This window comes from Pelodiscus sinensis, chromosome 2 (genome assembly GCF_049634645.1).
Source record: "Pelodiscus sinensis isolate JC-2024 chromosome 2, ASM4963464v1, whole genome shotgun sequence".
Taxonomy (NCBI): Eukaryota; Metazoa; Chordata; order Testudines; family Trionychidae; genus Pelodiscus; species Pelodiscus sinensis.
This window is the reverse complement of record NC_134712.1, coordinates 3,573,552-3,579,110: the sequence shown is the minus strand read 5'-3', so window position 1 is coordinate 3,579,110 and position 5,559 is coordinate 3,573,552. Positions and strand designations below refer to the sequence as shown.

Genomic DNA, 5,559 nt, shown 5'->3' with positions numbered 1-5,559 from the left:
CTCTCTGCTCTAGATGCACAGAGATGGGGGAGTGTCACGACAGGAGTAGAACAGGAAGAAGGACAAATTGAGACCTTCCAAAGTTTTGACCCAAGCGAGGGGGCGTCCTTTGAGCTCCCTGCCTCAGGTGCCAAAATGTTGTGGGCCGGCCCTACCCAGTTTGCTATAGTCAGTGGCTCTGAAAATTTGGGCCTAAGCCACTTGCCCCAGAAGGAGTCTGTGCCAGAAAGGAGGACTTGGGGGGGAGTGGCCGTAGCTCCATCACTTTTTACAAGCTGTAATCAAGTGACAGAGGGAGGGGACAGAGATGGGGGTAGGGCCCTGGGGGAAGAGGCAGAGTGTGGGCTCAGGAGAAGAGCTGGGGTGAAGGTGGGGTCCAGGAAGCAGGAGTGGTGTGAGGGCTCGGTCTCCCATAGGCAGCCCTGGGAGCAGGGCTAGAGTTTGGGACCCTAGGGCCTCCCCACTTTTAGGGTGCTTCTGGTCAGAGCCGGCATTTGAACCCCTATTCCCAAATCCAGTGCCTTAACCACTAGGCCATCCCTGCCTCGGAAGCCGGGGGCGGCTGTATTGCTGTGGTAACCGTTGGGATTTGGGTACGCGTCTCTCCAAAACACTGAACGTCGGAGGAGGGTTGTGGGAAGGGGGTGGCCGATGAGTCATTCCAGCGTGGGCCCAATCTCTAGGACCGTGTGGCTCGTTTTCTGTCGTACACGCCTGTTAATCAACCACACGCCACTCCCTGCTGGGATATTAATGAGAAATGTAGCGGAATGAAACTCGTCACCAAGAGCGGCCGTTATTTTCATCAGGCATTTTCCGGGGGCATTAACATCAGGGAGACCCAAGCTTTATTTCTTCAGCAAGTTCACCAGATCATACGGGATACAATAAAGGAACCTTCCCTAGATCACATTGGTCTGTGTGTCCCGGCCACCCATCATGGATCCAAAATGGCTGTGCCGCAGCACAGTCCAACCGACTGAAGGCTCAGCTGGGGAAGGCAGCCGAAGCCCCGCCCCTTCCACCCAAAGCCACACCCCTTCTCCGAGATCGTGCCCCTTCACGGCCTCCCTGCAAGCTCCGCCCAACCCCAGCCGAGGGCCAAGGCTACCATGCGTCATGGCCCCAGCCATCCCAGGCCACCGGAGACCTGCGCTGCATGACCCCAGCCTTCCCTGGCTGCCACACAGCATGGCCTCAGCCCCTCATGGACCGCTGGGTAGTGTAGGCAATTTGGGGAAGGCAATGCCTCCCCTTGCCTACAGTACCTTGCGCCCAGGCCAGCTGAGTTCCTACATGTGTGACCCCATGAAAGCGAGAGAAAACCGTCCGGTCTCCCGAGCAGCGTGAGGTTCCGCCCGGCGACCGAGCCGTGAAAGCTGGTAGAGAAGCACATGGGTGATGGGATCCGAGGTGATGCTTGGTAGGCAAGGCCCAGTGTCGACCCCAGAGGGGTGCGTTGCAAAGAGGAGGGGTCGCATCTCGTGGGGCCAGGAAAGCCTCTCTCGGCCCACCAAGTCACAGGCTGGTCCCGACAAAGGGGACAAGGGACAGGAGGGCCACGACCAGCGCCGGGCAGGCAAGTCTCACGTTGCCCGCCCCATTGCACAAATCTTCCTGGCAGCAGAGAAACGAAGACTTGAGCCTGGTGACAGCTTCAGGGATTGTGGGGAACAGACATGTCGGGGAACACTTCTTTTCCAGGAGATAGGGAGCAGTGGAATTATCTAAATAAGAAAGAGAAGGGGGTGGGAATCAGCATTTAGAAGTTCCCAAGTGACTCCTTAGAGCTCCTTTTTAAGCACAAGATCACTTTTTGAATTTAAGTCAGTCCAGAATCTACCTCAAACCCAAATACCCCTGCCCTGCCCCTTCTCCGAGGCCCTGCCCCACCTCTTCGCTGAGGCCCTGCCCTCCTCACTCTGTGAAGGTAGGGTACAGGGGAGGGGGACAGAGTGACAGCCGCACCCCCTGCCTCTGTCTCCCCCACCCTGTACAACAAGCAGGAGGCTCCCTGAGGGCAGTTCTGAAGCTCTGGGCAGGAGCAGCAGGGCAGTGTGGGCAGGGACAGTTGAAGTGCTGGCGTTTAATAGCCTCCCAGCCAAACTAGACAGGATCCCCTGTTGAAGGCTCCAAGATCTACTGGTAGATCCTGATCGATTGGTTGGTGACCACTGACTGTGAAGGCTCAGCTGGGGAAGGCAGCCGAAGCCCCGCCCCTTCCGCCCAAAGCCACACCCCTCCTCCGAGATCATGCCCCTTCGCATTCTCCCCGCAAGCTCCTCCCAACCCCAGCTGAGGGCCGGGGCTACCATGCATCATGGCCCCAGCCATCCCAGGCCACCAGAGAGCCACGCCACATGGCCCCAGCCTTCCCCAGCTGCCAGGATGCCACACAGCATGGCCCCAGCTCCTCATGGACTTCTGGGTAGTGTAGGCAATTTTCACAACCTCCTCAGGCAAGGAGTTCCACAGGTTGACTGTGCGCCGCATGAAGAAGAACTTCCTTTTGTTTTAAACCTGCTGCCCATTCATTTCATTTGGAGGCCCCTAGTTCTTATATTATGGGAACAAGTAAATAGCCACGGTGCAGGAGATGTTGGGCATGACCCCCCCCCCCAACCACCACCATGCTCTGCAGTAGGGACGTGGAGCAGAAAGCAGAGATCCCTGATGCCACTTTTGCACCAGATGGAGCACCCAGTACATGGGGTATTCTTAATGGGACCATTTCTGCCCCCTTTCTTGTCTCCTTCCCCTTAATCAGCTGCTCACTAAGCAAGGCTCTGATCTTGCAACTAGTTCCACATGGGCTTAGGGAGCTGCCTGCATGGATCCACCCCAGAATATGACCCTAGTCACCACTAACGCTAGGACTTACATCTCAGAAATGTCGTGCAGAAATTATCGGTTGCTGAGCAGTTAACGGGATTCGTGCAGGATTCCACAGTCATGCTGTTGCACACGTGACAATGCAGCGAGTCAGCTGTGGAAAGAAGAGAACGTGGCGTCTCCGACTGCTAGAGAAACAGTTTCCTCCCTGTGACTGGCTAGGACCTCGGCCTTATTCTCCCAGAGAAATGTCATTCTTGCTTGCCCCACAGCCAGAATTGCACAAAAAGCAGCAGGAATGTCCCTGCGAAGGATCAGACCCGCTACTCTCCACAAACAGCAGCCGCTGCAAATCGGTGTTCTGCCATCCAGGGAGCCACACCGAGGTAAAACCGAGAACAGAACCGAGATGTAAGTGGTGCGGAACCTTTACGCAGGGGTCAGAGTCACCCCCAGAAAACGAAGCGGAGCTGGTAGCGTTACTGAGATGCGCAAAGAAAAGCAGGAAAGAAAAACGAAAGAGCGAAGCAAATCAGGGTAACAACTGGCCAAGGGCAGAAAACAGAGGAAGGTTCTGAAAAGAGCAACAAGAATGATCAGGGTCTGGAAAACCTGCGGTTACAGCAAGAGACGTAAGAACACAGACGATCTCTTTCGTTTATGCAAGAGAATGAAAGGTGGCTGGAACATAAAAACATAAGAACGGCCAGACTGGGTCAGACCAAAGGTCCATCCAGCCCAGTATCCAGTCTGCCGACAGTGACTAATGCAGGTGCCCCAGAGAGAGTGAACTGAACAGGTACTGATCAAGCGATCTCTCTCCTGCCATCCATCTCCACCCTCTGACACACAAAGGCTAGGGACACCGTTCCTTACCCATCCTGGCTAATAGCCATTAATGGACTTAACCTCCATGAATTTATCTAGTTCTCTTTTAAACCCTGATATAGTCCTAGCCATCACAACCTCCTCAGGCAAGGAGTTCCACAGGTCGACTGTGCACTGTGTGAAGAAGAACTTCCTTTTATTTGTTTTAAACCTGCTGCCCATTAATTTCATTTGGTGGCCTCTAGTGCTTATATTATGGACACAAGTAAATAACTTTTCCTTATTCACTTTCTCCACACCATTCCTGATTTTATAGACCTCTATCCTGTCCACCCATAACAGAGACTCTGAGCCTACATGGGGAAGAGACAGTTCTTTACACGGGCAGTAAAAAGGATAACAAGGTGCAATGGATGGAAAGAAGACTGTAGACTGGAAATTGACTAGAATTAAGGCACTATTTTTTAGCAGGGAGGATAACCAATCATGGGACCAGATTTCCTAGGGACGTGTTGGATTGCCCATCATTTGGTGTCTTTAAATCAGTTCCCAAACTTTTCGGCATCATGCCCCCTTTTTGATTTTTGAGAAACCCTCACGCCCCCCACGCGCCCCCCAGCAGCAAAACTTGTTGAGCAAAAAAAAGAAAAAAAAGGAACTGACCAGGGCCGAAAAACAAAAATAGCAAAAGGATTGGGGGGGAGGGGGCTGGGTCGCCTTGCACCCCCCCCCCGGAATTCCTTCACACCCTCCCCCCAGGAGGGCACGCCCCCCAGTTAGGGATCCCATGCTTTAAACCAAGGCTGGAGGTCTCTCTAAAGACCTGCTCTCGCTCAAAAAGAAATTATGCAGAAATCACTGGGAACAATGCGGAGGCGATAGGAAGCAGGCATGCCCTGGTGCGCAGCTCTTGCAAGAGCTGGCTGCGCTGCGGCAGAAGCCAGCAGGGAGCTATTGAAAAAGCAGGCAGGGACCTGGGTTGCAATAGGGCAGGAGCTGTAAGAAACATTAAGTTACTTTCACCCCGGGACAATAATTCTGATCACCTCTGTAAAGCGCTTTCTGCGCGACTGAGGAACAATGCTACATGAGAAGTACAATTACCACATCTGGGTCCAAATTCTTCTTCTGGTGTTAAACAAGAAGCCAGACCAGGTGATCATAATGGTCCTTTTTGGCTTTAAAATCTATAAAAAAACCTTTCTTTTCCTGTGGTTTTTCAGATACCAGAATGGACAGGGGGCAAAAGAAACTCATGGACCTTTCATCAAGAAGATGAGCGTTTCTATCTGGGGATAAAGAATACGGCTGTCCAAGGTGGACTGAACACGGACTGCACAGAGAAGAGCAAGAGCTGCAGAAATCATGTGTCCGAGGACAGAGGAGGAGCTGGCAGAAGGTGCAAATAATGAGAAACTCTCCCGTAAGGTTCACCCGTCCCTTCCCTCCCCGTCCCAGCTTCTGTAAACTCTTCCTGTGGGAAAGGAAATGCCCTGACTTCAGCGGGTTTTGGATCAAACCCATCGGTGTTGGTGTTTGGGGGATTGGTGCTAAAAAGCATTTAAAAGTCTCACCTCGCTCCGCCCACAGGATGGGGGCCAGCAGAAAGACGAGAAAAGCCTTCATCTCTTTGGGTCCCTCTCCGCTGGCAGAGAGAAACGGCAGCTGCTCCGGTGGGGACGATGGATTGTCTCGGCAAACAACGACAGCCGTTTTAAAGGCTTGGTCTCAGGTGGGCTGTGCCGCTGGGTGGTTCCTTAGGGTGTGGCGCATCCATACGTATCTGCCTATAAAGTGAGTCTTTTGTTTACTTCTCCTTTTACGACTCCTGGGCTTGCATTATTGTCTTTTGTGGTGAGCAGAAGGAACAAGAGGGGATTTTTACATCCAGTTTTCATT

At 53.1% G+C, this 5,559-nt stretch overlaps 1 long non-coding RNA gene across 1 annotated transcript; it reads right to left on the bottom strand.

Annotated features, from left to right (window-relative positions):
* Positions 1-831: 831 nt before the first annotated feature.
* LOC142826680 (uncharacterized) lies at positions 832-5,559 on the bottom strand. The gene is made up of 3 exons (XR_012900880.1): positions 5,235-5,559; positions 2,882-2,986; positions 832-1,727 (listed from the first exon to the last, which is right to left on the bottom strand). It is a non-coding gene; the product is annotated as an uncharacterized LOC142826680 (long non-coding RNA).